This window comes from Rhinoraja longicauda, unplaced genomic scaffold (assembly GCF_053455715.1).
Source record: "Rhinoraja longicauda isolate Sanriku21f unplaced genomic scaffold, sRhiLon1.1 Scf001768, whole genome shotgun sequence".
Taxonomy (NCBI): Eukaryota; Metazoa; Chordata; class Chondrichthyes; order Rajiformes; family Arhynchobatidae; genus Rhinoraja; species Rhinoraja longicauda.
The window spans coordinates 1-17,500 of NW_027602983.1; the positions used below are offsets into that span (position 1 = coordinate 1).

The 17,500-nt window shown below is 50.4% G+C and overlaps 1 long non-coding RNA gene across 1 annotated transcript; it reads left to right on the top strand.

The window, feature by feature from the left end:
- The first annotated feature begins 2,740 nt into the window (after positions 1-2,740).
- Positions 2,741-11,461, top strand: LOC144591762 (uncharacterized). The gene is made up of 3 exons (XR_013547010.1): positions 2,741-2,876; positions 9,096-9,214; positions 11,331-11,461. It is a non-coding gene; the product is annotated as an uncharacterized LOC144591762 (long non-coding RNA).
- The last annotated feature ends 6,039 nt before the right edge of the window (positions 11,462-17,500 follow it).

Sequence of the window (17,500 nt, forward strand, 5' to 3'; positions counted from 1 at the left end):
GGTCAGTAGTGAGGTGTGTGTGTGTTAGGTTATACTGTGTCTGTGTGTGGTCAGCAGTGAGGGAGACAGTGTGTGTTGTTCCAGTACATCTGCGGGTGGTCAGGAATGTGTGTGTGGGTGTGGATAGTGTATCTGTGTGCAGTCAGGATTGTTTGTACTGAGTGTCGGTATGTCTGTGCTCAGTTATTTGTGTGTTGTGTGTATGTGGTTAGTGTGTGTACGTGTGGGTCAATGTGGATAATGTGTTGTAGAGCAACACAGAACCCAAACAGAATATTTGGCCCAACCCGTCTACGCCAACCGGAATGTCCAGCGAAACTCACCCCATTTGACCATAATTAGCCCATCTAAACACTTCCTATCCGTAACTGTCCAAACGTCTCAATCATTCCACTGGCAGCTCGTCCCATGTACACACCACTGCAGGAGAAAGTAAGTTGCAGATCAGATGAGTGTGGAAAGGGGAAGGTGGGAGAGGAGATGGGTGGCGGGGAGAAGGGGGTATGAGGTGGAGGGTGTGTGTGATGGAGGGTGTGTGTGAGATGGAGGGTGTGTGTGTGATAGAGGGGTATGCGTGTGTGTGATGGAGGGTGTGTGTGTGATGGAGGGTGTGTGTGTGTGATGGGGTGTGTGTGTGTGTGTGTGTGATGGAGGGTGTGTGTGTGTGATGGAGGGTGGGTGTGTGATGGAGGGTGTGTGTGTGATGGAGGGTGTGTGTGTGTGATGGAGGGTGTGTGTGTGATGGAGGGTGTGTGTGTGATGGAGGGTGTGTGCGTGTGATGGAGGGTGTGTGCGTGTGATGGAGGGTGTGTGTGTGTGATGGAGGGTGTGTTGTAGATCAGACACTGTATTCACAGTCCATGTCCAGTGTTTGCAGCCCGTTCCTGCAAGAAGTTACCTTGAGCATGCGTGTTACCCTGGGGAGTCATCATGTTGAGGAGCTGCGGTTTAGTCTGTAACTTTGCATCCCCGTGCTCATTAAACTTAGCTTGAAGTTAATAACTTGGTGTTATTCTTACAACTATATGGAGGGTGTGTGAGAGATAGAGGGTGATGGTGTGAGTGTGCAGTGGAGAGAGTGTAAATGAGATGGAATTGTGTTAGATGGAGGGAGTATGAGTTGGAGTGTGAATGGTTGCAAGAACTCGATCCTCACCACGGACTCTGGTGCTCCTCTCCCACCCTCTCTAACCAGCTCCTCTGGTCCCAGTCACCATCACCCCTCCCCTCCACTGTTCCCACTACCTGTCCAGGGCACCTTCCTCACTACCTCAAATACCTTTCCCCACTGACCAGCGAGAGCAGAACTCCTTTCCCACAAACAGCTGAGCCCAAGAGACTTTCTTCACTCACACAGAATTGAAGCCCAGTGAAATTAAATTAAAAAAATCTTGTCTTTGGTGATGTTGAATCGTTGCAGAGACAGGGAATTTGACCTGTCCTCAATGACTCTTATAAACTTCTCCAGGTGTATCATAGAAAGCGAACTGTTGGGTTGCAATAACAGCTTGGTTTGGGAACAGCTCTGCCCAAGACTGTTAGAAATTGCAGAGTTGTGGATGTTGCCCAGTCCATCACACAGACCAGACTTCCCATCATTGACTCCATCTACACTTCACGCTGCCTCGGAAAAGCAGCCAACGTGATCAAAGACGTCGCACCAGGTCATTCCATCTCCGACCCAACAGATTAAATAGAAGTGCGCACCACCAGACTCAGAAACAGCATCTTCCCCACTGTTATCAGGCTTCTGAATGGTCCTTCCATAAGCTAGGCCACTGTTGGATTCACCTCTACCCCACTGTGGACATTGGAGTCTGTCTGTGGAACGTGTTTGCTCCAATGTTGAGAACTATACTCTGCAGTTGGTATCTTTCTTTTGCACTATCCGTTGTACTTGAGTGTGAACTGATTATATCTATATCTAGTATTATAGTATTTATATACAGCATGCAAAACAAAGCTTTTCACTGTACCTCAGCACACATGACAATAATAAACCCAGACGCAGCAGCAGCAGCAGCAAGCGTCCCCACTCCCTGCTGCAGAGGCGGAAGCAGCAACAATGCAGCTCACCCCCTGGGTGGACTCGCTGTGGACAAGGCGAGCGAGAGGCGAGGCTGTGAGGGACGGGGCGTTGACAGCTGGATCCCCGTCAATCCACCGCAGGTTCCTCCCTCACGGCACCCGCTTAATCTCAGGGTCCGGGTCATCATACATCTCCTTCAGCTGAAGCCCAGAGAAGAGCAAAGGTGAGTAACTGCTCTTCTAAAGGTTAGGGTTAGGGTTAGGTTGTGATTTGTCGGACAGTAGGCCAAAATGCCCTCTGGCGCTTAATGATCTCCCACTGGAGATTCCTTAGGGTTAGGGTTAGGGTTAGGGTTAGGGTTAGGGTTAGGGTTAGGGTTAGGGTTAGGGTTAGGGTTAGGGTTAGGGTTAGGTTGTGATTTGTCGGACAGTAGGCCAAAATGCCCTCTGGCGCTTAATGATCTCCCCCTGGAGATTCCTTTTCGCCATATACTGCCACTTTAGTCTGGCCCACGGTCTCATCACCCTTGTCCAAATCTGTTCGCCTTTTAACTTGCCCTTCTGTCGATTTTTAGGAGTCAGTCAGGTTCCACCCTAAGTTTGAGTTTATGCTAGGTTCAGGCCATTGGGTTCTTTCGTCTGTAACGCTTTGATCCATAGCCTCTCTGCCCTCTTCCTACGCCCGGTTGACCAATTTACGTTTGTTTCCAGACCCATGATCTCAAGGGACTGGACCCCGTGCTGTTGGAAGTGTCTGCTAATGGGGACGGACTGGTCTCCCCTCGTGATGTTGCTGATGTGTCCTGTCAGTCTGACTCTGAGGCTGTTGCCTGTTTCGCCAATGTACAGTAAGTGGCACTGCTTACATTTAATTGCATACACTACATTCTTTTGCTCGCAGGTTATTCTCTGTGCTATCTGCTTTCTCTTACCCGTCACAGTGTTCTCTATGTTTTTGGCTATTGTCAAGTGAATGCAGGCCCTACATTGCCTTTGACCGCAGCCTGAGCTCGTTTGGAGGCTAGTACTGACCAAGATATCCTTCAGGTTTTTAGCCCTCTTGAACGCTGACATTGCTTTGTATCCCTGCAGTGTGACAAATCCTCTTTGGAATTGTTCAAAGCGGCCCTTGACTATTTTGTGGGCCTGGACGGCCATGCTACTGTACCCTGTTATTAGTGGCAAGTTGCGTGTCAAGCCTGACCTGGGTCTGGGCTCTTGCGTGCCTTTTAGGAAGTCTGCCTTAATGTGTCTTAATCTACGTCTGCAGTACCCCCTCTGCCTGAGAGCGGTGAAAAGGGTGGTGGTGGCCTGGGCAAAGTCCTCCTCCCTGGTGCATATCCGGTGAAAGCGTGTCAGTTGTGACTTGACAATACCCCTAAAGGTGTGTTTTGGGTGGTGGCTCGTGGTGTGTAAAAGGGTGTGGGTGTCTGTGGGTTTGAAAAAGACTTTGGTGGCTAGTTTTTGGACTTGGTCGTCAGCTGACGGTAGTTTAAAGACTGTAGTGTCGAGGAAGTCTACCCTCTCCCTGCTTGTCAAAGCTTTAATTTTGATGGAAGGGTGGTGGGCATTAAGTAGACAATAGACAATAGACAATAGACAATAGGTGCAGGAGTAGGCCATTCAGCCCTTCGAGCCAGCACCGCCATTCAATGCGATCATGGCTGATCACTCTCAATCAGTACCCCGTTCCTGCCTTCTCCCCATACCCTCTCACTCCGCTATCCTTAAGAGCTCTATCCAGCTCTCTCTTGAAAGCATCCAACGAACTGGCCTCCACTGCCTTCTGAGGCAGAGAATTCCACACCTTCACCACCCTCTGACTGAAAAAGTTCTTCCTCATCTCCGTTCTAAATGGCCTACCCCTTATTCTCAAACTGTGGCCCCTTGTTCTGGACTCCCCCAACATTGGGAACATGTTATCTGCCTCTAATGTGTCCAATCCCCTAATTATCTTATATGTTTCAATAAGATCCCCCCTCATCCTTCTAAATTCCAGTGTATACAAGCCCAATCGCTCCAGCCTTTCAACATACGACAGTCCCGCCATTCCGGGAATTAACCTAGTGAACCTACGCTGCACGCCCTCCATAGCAAGAATATCCTTCCTCAAATTTGGAGACCAAAACTGCACACAGTACTCCAGGTGCGGTCTCACCAGGGCCCGGTACAACTGTAGAAGGACCTCTTTGCTCCTATACTCAACTCCTCTTGTTACGAAGGCCAACATTCCATTGGCTTTCTTCACTGCCTGCTGAACCTGCATGCTTCCTTTCATTGACTGATGCACTAGGACACCCAGATCTCGTTGAACTCCCCCTCCTCCTAACTTGACACCATTCAGATAATAATCTGCCTTTCTATTCTTACTTCCAAAGTGAATAACCTCACACTTACCTACATTAAACTGCATCTGCCATGTATCCGCCCACTCACACAACCTGTCCAAGTCACCCTGCAGCCTTATTGCATCTTCCTCACAATTCACACTACCCCCCAACTTAGTATCATCTGCAAATTTGCTAATGGTACTTTTAATCCCTTCGTCTAAGTCATTAATGTATATCGTAAATAGCTGGGGTCCCAGCACCGAACCTTGCGGCACCCCACTGGTCACTGCCTGCCATTCCGAAAGGGACCCATTTATCCCCACTCTTTGCTTTCTGTCTGTCAACCAATTTTCTATCCATGTCAGTACCCTACCCCCAATACCATGTGCCCTAATTTTGCCCACTAATCTCCTATGTGGGACCTTGTCGAAGGCTTTCTGAAAGTCGAGGTACACCACATCCACTGACTCTCCCTTGTCAATTTTCCTAGTTACATCCTCAAAAAATTCCAGTAGATTTGTCAAGCATGATTTCCCCTTCGTAAATCCATGCTGACTCGGAATGATCCCGTTACTGCTATCCAAATGCTCAGCAATTTCGTCTTTTATAATTGACTCCAGCATCTTCCCCACCACTGATGTCAGACTAACTGGTCTATAATTACCCGTTTTCTCTCTCCCTCCTTTCTTAAAAAGTGGGATAACATTTGCTATCCTCCAATCCACAGGAACTGATCCTGAATCTATAGAACATTGAAAAATGATCTCCAATGCTTCCACTATTTCTAGAGCCACCTCCTTAAGTACTCTGGGATGCAGACCATCAGGCCCTGGGGATTTATCAGCCTTCAGTCCCATCAGTCTACCCAAAACCATTTCCTGCCTAATGTGGATTTCCTTCAGTTCCTCCATCACCCTAGGTTCTCCGGCCCCTAGAACATTTGGGAGATTGTGTGTATCTTCCTCAGTGAAGACAGATCCAAAGTAACGGTTTAACTCGTCTGCCATTTCTTTGTTCCCCATAATAAATTCCCCTGCTTCTGTCTTCAAGGGACCCACATTTGCCTTGACTATTTTTTTCCTCTTCACGTACCTAAAAAAACTTTTGCTATCCTCCTTTATATTATTGGCTAGTTTACCCTCGTACCTCATCTTTTCTCCCCGTATTGCCTTTTTAGTTAACTTTTGTTGCTCTTTAAAAGAGTCCCAATCCTCTGTCTTCCCACTCTTCTTTGCTATGTTATACTTCCTCTCCTTAATTTTTATGCTGTCCCTGACTTCCCTCGTCAGCCACAGGTGTCTCTTACTCCCCTTAGAGTCTTTCCACCTCTTTGGAATAAATTGATCCTGCAACCTCTGCATTATTCCCAGGAATACCTGCCATTGCTGTTCTACCGTCTTCCCTGCTAGGGCCTCCTTCCAATCAATTTTGGCCAGCTCCCGCCTCATGCCTCTGTAATCCCCTTTGCTATACTGTAATACCGACACTTCCGATTTTCCCTTCTGCCTTTCCATTTGCAGAGTAAAACTTATCATGTTGTGATCACTGCCTCCTAATGGCTCTTTTACCTCTAGTCCCCTTGTCGATGAACCCCTCTAACTCCCCTTCTGAATGTGTCCACACTCCCCAGATGTCATCTAAGAACCTGTAGTAGCACATGGGGCGCTTGGGGCATTTCAGGAAGGCCGTCTCTTCCCACTCTGCCATGTATATGTTGGCATAAGCCGGGGCAAACTTCTTCCCCATTGCCGTCCCTTTAACTTGTAGGTAGAACTCCCCGTTAAATTCAAAATCGTTCTTTGTCAATCCCAGGTAAAGTAATTTGACTAAGGCCTCGTCTGGTCTCTCCAGGTCAGGATTTCTCTGCAGGGTGTTTTTAACCGCCTCTATCCCCCTGTCTGTCTCTATGTTTGTGTACAGGCTTTCCACATCCATGGTAAAGAGTATCGCATCGGGTGGTATGCTAAGGGAGTTGACTATTCGAGTGAAGTGGTAGGTGTCTTTAATGTAGCTGGGGTGTTGCTGTGCCAGTGGATTGAGATAGTGGTCAATGTATTCTGCTACCCCGTAGGATTCGCTACTGCAGTCTGACACAATGGGCCTACCTGGAGGTATTTCTCCAGGCACCGTCCACGTGTCTGGGTTTTTGTGTATCTTTGGGAGCATGTAGAATTTCCTCGCCCTGGGTTGTGCTCCTGTTAGGTATTCTACTTGTTTCTGTCGGATGTATCCTGACGTCCTAAGCTCCTCCAAGATTTCCCCTATTTCCTCTTGTGTTTCTCTATATATAGGCTCATCTAACTTGGTGTAGTGTTCTACCTTGTTCAGTTGTCTGTGCGCCTCGAACAGGTACTGTTGTCTGTCCATGATGACGATACTGCTCCCCTTGTCTGCTGGTTTGATCACTATCTCATTGTTGTCCCTCAGTTCTGCCATGGCCTCCCTCTCTTTTCTGGTGAGATTGGGCCTATCCTTTGTCATGGGCATGTCCCTGATGGCAGATGCTGTTTCTGTCATAAATTCTGTGATCTCTCTAGGGACCTGGTCCTCATCTGGGGTCCATCCTGTGCGTGGGGTAAAGGGTAATCTTTCCCCCGACTCCACGTCACAAAAGTGGTGTATTAACATGATGGCTCGATAGAATCTAAACAGGTCCCCCTGTACTTGTTCTTTGTGCGATTTTGGAGTAGGGACGAAGGTGAGGCCCCTGTTCAATACTCTCTCTTGGATTTTGGTGAGGGTGAATGTCTGGGAAAGGTTGATGATGGTTTTACCTAATTGTAGGCCCTGCCTCTCTTGGCATGGTGTCCCCATTAGTTTAAAGACTTCATCCACTCTCGGATCATGGCTCGGGCCGTGTTCTCTGTCCAGTGAATGTGATCTGGGCCTACTCTGAACTGGCCGGGAGGGAGAGCGGGTATGTGCCTCTTGGTCTGTATGTGGTCGTTGAGCTGCCTGAGTGTTGCCTGCTCTGGTGCTGGGAGAGACTGGCTGAAGTTGATGACCGGGACCCATATGCTAGCATTAGGGAATTTACGACTGGCCATCTTTACTAGTGCTTGGAGTTGTTTGATGGCCGTCAGTGGTCTTTGTGTCCGATTATTGATGCCCATTGAAAGAACCACTTTCTGAGTTTCTGGGCATTCCCCTAATTTCTCGAGGATGGCAGTGCCATGTATAAATTTGGCTCCTGGATAGCTGTCCAATTGTGTGTTGTCGTTGGGACATTTTGGGATCCTAGAAATGTTGGAATCTCCAATTATTAAAACGGGCTTACTGGGCTGGAGTTTCCAGGTTACATTCTTCTGTTTTGAATTGGGATGCCTAGTTACTTCAGCCTGTCTCTGCCTGTTATTTACCGGACCTCCCTGTGTGTGCTGCTGGAAGTCGTCCTGTGAGTCCCTCACTGTGTCGGTGGTCGGGGCCGTGGGGACCCTATGCTGTTGTGTGCAGGTCCTGCGTGCTGGTCTCTCCCTGGGTGATGGGACCCTGTGTGTGGATGTGGAACGAGCCGGTGGGGGAGAGGGAACTGTCGGGCGGGAGGGAACTGTCGGGGGGGACAAGGTTGCCTGTTGCAACGGGGCAGTGACGTCATTTCCGGGCTGAGGCCCTGCAGGCTGCGCGTTCGATTCGGTCTCACCCCGGGAAGGTCTCCGCTGTACCCGTGGTCTACGGGGCAACTGGGCGTGAGTGTCGGGGCCCCGGTGGATCGGGGCTGACGTGCTGGGTGATTCGGTGCTCGGGCAACATGTCCAGTCCTCTGACGGGACCGCGCTGTCCCACTGGAGGTTGGCCTGGGGGTCGAGTGGCGGGGAGCCGGCCTGCGCCAGGAGGTCCAGCCGCCGCAACACTACGATCTCGGGGCTGATGGGTGGGCGCACCGGGGTGGTGGGGGGAGTAATGTCGGGGCTGCGGGGAGCAGGAGCGGGTCGGGGCGCCGTCCGGGCGGTCGTCCATTCGGCCTGGGGTCGGTCGATCCGGCTCTCCTGCGAAACAGCAAACAACGCCTGCGGTATGTGTACCGCAACATTGGAAGTTGCGGCGGTGTGCCTGCGGGGCTGGGGCTCCCGCAGGCTGCCTCTCTGTCTCAGTCCCGTCTCTGAGGTTAGGCCCAAGACTCGTTCTCTCAAATCCTCAATTCGGATTTTAAATTTATCCCCCAAATTTTTCTTGTTCCAAATTAAGGCTTTGGCGACCGCCTCCTGGACCCGATTGGTCGGTTCGCCCTCCAGGTACACTTTGTCCAGATCATACAAGCTGTTTTGGTAATGTTCCACCAAAATTTGTCATGTTTGTTCTGCCCAGGTGTCAGCATTAGAGGCCAATTTTTGTAATGTTGCCTGGGTGGGATTAGCCGGTTTTATAAAGTGTGTCAATATCCTCGCCTGTCTCCTGATACCTCTAGGAGGTTGGCTCTGCTCTTGCAGAACCCTCAGATGGTGTAGAGTCTGGGCCATTTTATAAATCACTCGAACAGTAACTGCAAAGGAATCCCTCGGTCTCGATTGATTCCTGTGCTGGTCGAGATTCCCATTGTTAAACTCTGCCCCCCTACCATCTGCATGCTATTACTCATTTCTGGTTTGGTTAGTACAGTGTGGAGAAAACTTATACTGTAATAAACTGTACTGTAATGCTAGTGCAGTAAACTATAAACATCAATTCTTTACATCAATTATTTCTAGCTGCGTAAGGTTAACACCAAGGTGCTCACCAAGTCTTTGGTTTTCTTTCCAGCTTGCGGGGACCGCTTGCCGAACTCTTCCCGACTGGGCAACGACTTTTCCAGTTTCGCTATCGCTGTAGCTTCATCAGGGAAAGAGATCTACTTCTGGTCGGTGTGTGGTTTATAAAGGGTGGGTTGAAAGTACCTCCCTTTCTGGGTTTATTCCTCCCATGTGTTGTCTTAGGACCGGTCACTTTGGTTGGGACTGCTGATGTCATACCTATTCTTTGTCTCAACTCGTCGGTCCACTTCTTTGTGTTCTTTGGTTGTGTTCCTGGCCTCCTGCTTTTTGATCTGCTGTTAATGTTTTCTGCATTCCTCTGGCCTCCTGTCTATTATCATGTTCTGCAATCTTTGTTGTGAGTGAGTGTGCTTTGCAAACCCATACCTGGTCTGTGGCCATTGTGTGGTGGGGGGGGGGGTTGTGGCTGAGGTGGGAGTGGGCATCGTGTTGTGAGTGTGTAAGGGTCCTATCGCTCCCTTCAATAGTCCATCTTTTCTGGGGGAGCTAGCTGTGTTCCAGGTGTGATGGGGGGTCTCTGGGTCTAAGGGGTCCTCTGATGCAGGTTGAATCATCTATTTACAAAGGTTTAAGATCCTCTTTTGGGGGTCTTTTGGGTTGTTTGGGGAGGGCCTATGCAACCCGATGTTACGGTTAGTTTCTGGGGGTGGGGGTTATAGCCTATCCTTGTTGAGTTGAGGGTAGGTGCCAAGGGTCTTTTTGGGACTGTTTGGGGTGATCCAGTGCAGTCCGCTGTTAGGGTTAGGTTTGGGGGGTGGGCACAGGGGCCATCTCTGGCGTGAGGATGGAGGGTGCCGCCTAACTTGCTGCGGTTTGAGAGTGGGTGCCTAGGGTTTTTTGGGGACTGTTTGGGGTGGTCTGGTGTAGTCTGGTGTTAGGGTTAGGTTTATGGGTGGGGAAGGGAGCATAGGGACCCCCTCTGGGTGAGGGTGGAGGGTATCTATCCTTGTGAGGTAGGGGTATAGGTGTCAAGGGTCTTTTGGGTTGTTTGGGGTGATCTGGGATGAGGGTGGGGGGGTATTGCCATTCTTGTTGGGGTGAGTGTTGAGAGTTGTAATAGTTGAGGGTAGGTGCCAAGGGTCTTTTGGGGACTGTTTGGGGCGATCCAGTGCAGTCCGCTGTTAGGGTTAGGTTTGGGGGGTGGGCACAGGGGCCATCTCTGGCGTGAGGATGGAGGGTGCCGCCTAACTTGCTGCGGTTTGAGGGTGGGTGCCTAGGGTTTTTTGGGGACTGTTTGGGGTGGTCTGGTGTAGTCTGGTGTTAGGGTTAGATTTATGGGTGGGGAAGGGAGCACAGGGACCCCCTCTGGGGTGAGGGTGGAGGGTATCATCTATCCTTGTGAGGTAGGGGTATAGGTGTCAAGGGTCTTTTGGGTTGTTTGGGGTGATCTGGGATGAGGGTGGGGGGGTATTGCCATTCTTGTTGGGGTGAGTGTTGAGAGTTGTAATCATATTATAATCCTTTCTCCTTGTAATCTTATCTGAAACAGCATCCCCAGCTTGCAGAGATGGTCACTTTAGTTGTGTATTAATGTCCCTTCATGCTGTGACTGCCCTCTCCTGTCCAACCATATGTTTGCATCCTGCCTGTTTGGAGGGATGTATAAGTCTGTGCCTGTAATTATTCTTGTCAACGCTATTTAGGTTGGTATCTTAATACCATATTTCCCCGTGGATTAGGTTTCCCCCTCCTGACTCTTTGAATCTTTTGTGTGGCCTGCCACTCCTGCGATTATGATTTGCCCGGGTGATGAGGCCCGTGTGCATTAGGGTTAGGGTTAGGGTTAGGGTTAGGGTTAGGGTTAGGGTTAGGGTTAGGGTTAGGGTTAGGGTTAGGGTTAGGGTTAGGGTTAGGGTTAGGGTTAGGGTTAGGGTTAGGGTTAGGGTTAGGGTTAGGGTTAGGGTTAGGGTTAGGGTTAGGGTTAGGTTGTGATTTGTCGGACAGTAGGCCAAAATGCCCTCTGGCGCTTAATGATCTCCCCCTGGAGATTCCTTTTCGCCATATACTGCCACTTTAGTCTGGCCCACGGTCTCATCACCCTTGTCCAAATCTGTTCGCCTTTTAACTTGCCCTTCTGTCGATTTTTAGGAGTCAGTCAGGTTCCACCCTAAGTTTGAGTTTATGCTAGGTTCAGGCCATTGGGTTCTTTCGTCTGTAACGCTTTGATCCATAGCCTCTCTGCCCTCTTCCTACGCCCGGTTGACCAATTTACGTTTGTTTCCAGACCCATGATCTCAAGGGACTGGACCCCGTGCTGTTGGAAGTGTCTGCTAATGGGGACGGACTGGTCTCCCCTCGTGATGTTGCTGATGTGTCCTGTCAGTCTGACTCTGAGGCTGTTGCCTGTTTCGCCAATGTACAGTAAGTGGCACTGCTTACATTTAATTGCATACACTACATTCTTTTGCTCGCAGGTTATTCTCTGTGCTATCTGCTTTCTCTTTCCCGTCACAGTGTTCTCTATGTTTTTGGCTATTGTCAAGTGAATGCAGGCCCTACATTGCCTTTGACCGCAGCCTGAGCTCGTTTGGAGGCTAGTACTGACCAAGATATCCTTCAGGTTTTTAGCCCTCTTGAACGCTGACATTGCTTTGTATCCCTGCAGTGTGACAAATCCTCTTTGGAATTGTTCAAAGCGGCCCTTGACTATTTTGTGGGCCTGGACGGCCATGCTACCGTACCCTGTTATTAGTGGCAAGTTGCGTGTCAAGCCTGGCCTGGGTCTGGGCCCTTGCGTGCCTTTTAGGAAGTCTGCCTTAATGTGTCTTAATCTACGTCTGCAGTACCCCCTCTGCCTGAGAGCGGTGAAAAGGGTGGTGGTGGCCTGGGCAAAGTCCTCCTCCCTGGTGCATATCCGGTGAAAGCGTGTCAGTTGTGACTTGACAATACCCCTAAAGGTGTGTTTTGGGTGGTGGCTCGTGGTGTGTAAAAGGGTGTGGGTGTCTGTGGGTTTGAAAAAGACTTTGGTGGCTAGTTTTTGGACTTGGTCGTCAGCTGACGGTAGTTTAAAGACTGTAGTGTCGAGGAAGTCTACCCTCTCCCTGCTTGTCAAAGCTTTAATTTTGATGGAAGGGTGGTGGGCATTAAGTATGTCGATGAACCCCTCTAACTCCCCTTCTGAGTGTGTCCACACTCCCCAGATGTCATCTAAGAACCTGTAGTAGCACATGGGGCGCTTGGGGCATTTCAGGAAGGCCGTCTCTTCCCACTCTGCCATGTATATGTTGGCATAAGCCGGGGCAAACTTCTTCCCCATTGCCGTCCCTTTAACTTGTAGGTAGAACTCCCCGTTAAATTCAAAATCGTTCTTTGTCAATCCCAGGTAAAGTAATTTGACTAAGGCCTCGTCTGGTCTCTCCAGGTCAGGATTTCTCTGCAGGGTGTTTTTAACCGCCTCTATCCCCCTGTCTGTCTCTATGTTTGTGTACAGGCTTTCCACATCCATGGTAAAGAGTATCGCATCGGGTGGTATGCTAAGGGAGTTGACTATTCGAGTGAAGTGGTAGGTGTCTTTAATGTAGCTGGGGTGTTGCTGTGCCAGTGGATTGAGATAGTGGTCAATGTATTCTGCTACCCCGTAGGATTCGCTACTGCAGTCTGACACAATGGGCCTACCTGGAGGTATTTCTCCAGGCACCGTCCACGTGTCTGGGTTTTTGTGTATCTTTGGGAGCATGTAGAATTTCCTCGCCCTGGGTTGTGCTCCTGTTAGGTATTCTACTTGTTTCTGTCGGATGTATCCTGACGTCCTAAGCTCCTCCAAGATTTCCCCTATTTCCTCTTGTGTTTCTCTATATATAGGCTCATCTAACTTGGTGTAGTGTTCTACCTTGTTCAGTTGTCTGTGCGCCTCGAACAGGTACTGTTGTCTGTCCATGATGACGATACTGCTCCCCTTGTCTGCTGGTTTGATCACTATCTCATTGTTGTCCCTCAGTTCTGCCATGGCCTCCCTCTCTTTTCTGGTGAGATTGGGCCTATCCTTTGTCATGGGCATGTCCCTGATGGCAGATGCTGTTTCTGTCATGAATTCTGTGATCTCTCTAGGGACCTGGTCCTCATCTGGGGTCCATCCTGTGCGTGGGGTGAAGGGTAATCTTTCCCCCGACTCCACGTCACAAAAGTGGTGTATTAACATGATGGCTCGATAGAATCTAAACAGGTCCCCCTGTACTTGTTCTTTGTGCGATTTTGGAGTAGGGACGAAGGTGAGGCCCCTGTTCAATACTCTCTCTTGGATTTTGGTGAGGGTGAATGTCTGGGAAAGGTTGATGATGGTTTTACCTAATTGTAGGCACTGCCTCTCTTGGCATGGTGTCCCCATTAGTTTAAAGACTTCATCCACTCTCGGATCATGGCTCGGGCCGTGTTCTCTGTCCAGTGAATGTGATCTGGGCCTACTCTGAACTGGCCGGGAGGGAGAGCGGGTATGTGCCTCTTGGTCTGTATGTGGTCGTTGAGCTGCCTGAGTGTTGCCTGCTCTGGTGCTGGGAGAGACTGGCTGAAGTTGATGACCGGGACCCATATGCTAGCATTAGGGAATTTACGACTGGCCATCTTTACTAGTGCTTGGAGTTGTTTGATGGCCGTCAGTGGTCTTTGTGTCCGATTATTGATGCCCATTGAAAGAACCACTTTCTGAGTTTCTGGGCATTCCCCTAATTTCTCGAGGATGGCAGTGCCATGTATAAATTTGGCTCCTGGATAGCTGTCCAATTGTGTGTTGTCGTTGGGACATTTTGGGATCCTAGAAATGTTGGAATCTCCAATTATTAAAACGGGCTTACTGGGCTGGAGTTTCCAGGTTACATTCTTCTGTTTTGAATTGGGATGTCTAGTTACTTCAGCCTGTCTCTGCCTGTTATTTACCGGACCTCCCTGTGTGTGCTGCTGGAAGTCGTCCTGTGAGTCCCTCACTGTGACGGTGGTCGGGGCCGTGGGGACCCTATGCTGTTGTGTGCAGGTCCTGCGTGTTGGTCTCTCCCTGGGTGATGGGACCCTGTGTGTGGATGTGGAAGGAGCCGGTGGGGGAGAGGGAACTGTCGGGCGGGAGGGAACTGTCGGGGGGGACAAGGTTGCCTGTTGCAACGGGGCAGTGACGTCATTTCCGGGCTGAGGCCCTGCAGGCTGCGCGTTCGATTCGGTCTCACTCCGGGAAGGTCTCCGCTGTACCCGTGGTCTACGGGGCAACTGGGCGTGAGTGTCGGGGCCCCGGTGGATCGGGGCTGACGTGCTGGGTGATTCGGTGCTCGGGCAACATGTCCAGTCCTCTGATCGGACCGCGCTGTCCCACTGGAGGTGGGCCTGGGGGTCGAGTGGCGGGGAGCCGGCCTGCGCCAGGAGGTCCAGCCGCCGCAACACTACGATCTCGGGGCTGATGGGTGGGCGCACCGGGGTGGTGGGGGGAGTAATGTCGGGGCTGCGGGGAGCAGGAGCGGGTCGGGGCGCCGTCCGGGCGGTCGTCCATTCGGCCTGGGGTCGGTCGATCCGGCTCTCCTGCGAAACAGTAAACAACGCCTGCGGTATGTGTACCGCAACATTGGAAGTTGCGGCGGTGTGCCTGCGGGGCTGGGGCTCTCTGGGCCTCTCTGTCTCAGTCCCGTCTCTGAGGTTAGGCCCAAGACTCGTTCTCTCAAATCCTCAATTCGGATTAGGGTTAGGGTTAGGGTTAGGGTTAGGGTTAGGGTTAGGGTTAGGGTTAGGGTTAGGGTTAGGGTTAGGGTTAGGGTTAGGGTTAGGGTTAGGGTTAGGGTTAGGGTTAGGGTTAGGGTTAGGGTTAGGGTTAGGGTTAGGGTTAGGGTTAGGGTTAGGGTTAGGGTTAGGGTTAGGGTTAGGGTTAGGGTTAGGGTTAGGGTTAGGGTTAGGGTTAGGGTTAGGGTTAGGGTTAGGGTTAGGGTTAGGGTTAGGGTTAGGGTTAGGGTTAGGGTTAGGGTTAGGGTTAGGGTTAGGGTTAGGGTTAGGGTTAGGGTTAGGGTTAGGGTTAGGGTTAGGGTTAGGGTTAGGGTTAGGGTTAGGGTTAGGGTTAGGGTTAGGGTTAGGGTTAGGGTTAGGGTTAGGGTTAGGGTTAGGGTTAGGGTTAGGGTTAGGGTTAGGGTTAGGGTTAGGGTTAGGGTTAGGGTTAGGGTTAGGGTTAGGGTTAGGGTTAGGGTTAGGGTTAGGGTTAGGGTTAGGGTTAGGGTTAGGGTTAGGGTTAGGGTTAGGGTTAGGGTTAGGGTTAGGGTTAGGGTTAGGGTTAGGGTTAGGGTTAGGGTTAGGGTTAGGGTTAGGGTTAGGGTTAGGGTTAGGGTTAGGGTTAGGGTTAGGGTTAGGGTTAGGGTTAGGGTTAGGGTTAGGGTTAGGGTTAGGGTTAGGGTTAGGGTTAGGGTTAGGGTTAGGGTTAGGGTTAGGGTTAGGGTTAGGGTTAGGGTTAGGGTTAGGGTTAGGGTTAGGGTTAGGGTTAGGGTTAGGGTTAGGGTTAGGGTTAGGGTTAGGGTTAGGGTTAGGGTTAGGGTTAGGGTTAGGGTTAGGGTTAGGGTTAGGGTTAGGGTTAGGGTTAGGGTTAGGGTTAGGGTTAGGGTTAGGGTTAGGGTTAGGGTTAGGGTTAGGGTTAGGGTTAGGGTTAGGGTTAGGGTTAGGGTTAGGGTTAGGGTTAGGGTTAGGGTTAGGGTTAGGGTTAGGGTTAGGGTTAGGGTTAGGGTTAGGGTTAGGGTTAGGGTTAGGGTTAGGGTTAGGGTTAGGGTTAGGGTTAGGGTTAGGGTTAGGGTTAGGGTTAGGGTTAGGGTTAGGGTTAGGGTTAGGGTTAGGGTTAGGGTTAGGGTTAGGGTTAGGGTTAGGGTTAGGGTTAGGGTTAGGGTTAGGGTTAGGGTTAGGGTTAGGGTTAGGGTTAGGGTTAGGGTTAGGGTTAGGGTTAGGGTTAGGGTTAGGGTTAGGGTTAGGGTTAGGGTTAGGGTTAGGGTTAGGGTTAGGGTTAGGGTTAGGGTTAGGGTTAGGGTTAGGGTTAGGGTTAGGGTTAGGGTTAGGGTTAGGGTTAGGGTTAGGGTTAGGGTTAGGGTTAGGGTTAGGGTTAGGGTTAGGGTTAGGGTTAGGGTTAGGGTTAGGGTTAGGGTTAGGGTTAGGGTTAGGGTTAGGGTTAGGGTTAGGGTTAGGGTTAGGGTTAGGGTTAGGGTTAGGGTTAGGGTTAGGGTTAGGGTTAGGGTTAGGGTTAGGGTTAGGGTTAGGGTTAGGGTTAGGGTTAGGGTTAGGGTTAGGGTTAGGGTTAGGGTTAGGGTTAGGGTTAGGGTTAGGGTTAGGGTTAGGGTTAGGGTTAGGGTTAGGGTTAGGGTTAGGGTTAGGGTTAGGGTTAGGGTTAGGGTTAGGGTTAGGGTTAGGGTTAGGGTTAGGGTTAGGGTTAGGGTTAGGGTTAGGGTTAGGGTTAGGGTTAGGGTTAGGGTTAGGGTTAGGGTTAGGGTTAGGGTTAGGGTTAGGGTTAGGGTTAGGGTTAGGGTTAGGGTTAGGGTTAGGGTTAGGGTTAGGGTTAGGGTTAGGGTTAGGGTTAGGGTTAGGGTTAGGGTTAGGGTTAGGGTTAGGGTTAGGGTTAGGGTTAGGGTTAGGGTTAGGGTTAGGGTTAGGGTTAGGGTTAGGGTTAGGGTTAGGGTTAGGGTTAGGGTTAGGGTTAGGGTTAGGGTTAGGGTTAGGGTTAGGGTTAGGGTTAGGGTTAGGGTTAGGGTTAGGGTTAGGGTTAGGGTTAGGGTTAGGGTTAGGGTTAGGGTTAGGGTTAGGGTTAGGGTTAGGGTTAGGGTTAGGGTTAGGGTTAGGGTTAGGGTTAGGGTTAGGGTTAGGGTTAGGGTTAGGGTTAGGGTTAGGGTTAGGGTTAGGGTTAGGGTTAGGGTTAGGGTTAGGGTTAGGGTTAGGGTTAGGGTTAGGGTTAGGGTTAGGGTTAGGGTTAGGGTTAGGGTTAGGGTTAGGGTTAGGGTTAGGGTTAGGGTTAGGGTTAGGGTTAGGGTTAGGGTTAGGGTTAGGGTTAGGGTTAGGGTTAGGGTTAGGGTTAGGGTTAGGGTTAGGGTTAGGGTTAGGGTTAGGGTTAGGGTTAGGGTTAGGGTTAGGGTTAGGGTTAGGGTTAGGGTTAGGGTTAGGGTTAGGGTTAGGGTTAGGGTTAGGGTTAGGGTTAGGGTTAGGGTTAGGGTTAGGGTTAGGGTTAGGGTTAGGGTTAGGGTTAGGGTTAGGGTTAGGGTTAGGGTTAGGGTTAGGGTTAGGGTTAGGGTTAGGGTTAGGGTTAGGGTTAGGGTTAGGGTTAGGGTTAGGGTTAGGGTTAGGGTTAGGGTTAGGGTTAGGGTTAGGGTTAGGGTTAGGGTTAGGGTTAGGGTTAGGGTTAGGGTTAGGGTTAGGGTTAGGGTTAGGGTTAGGGTTAGGGTTAGGGTTAGGGTTAGGGTTAGGGTT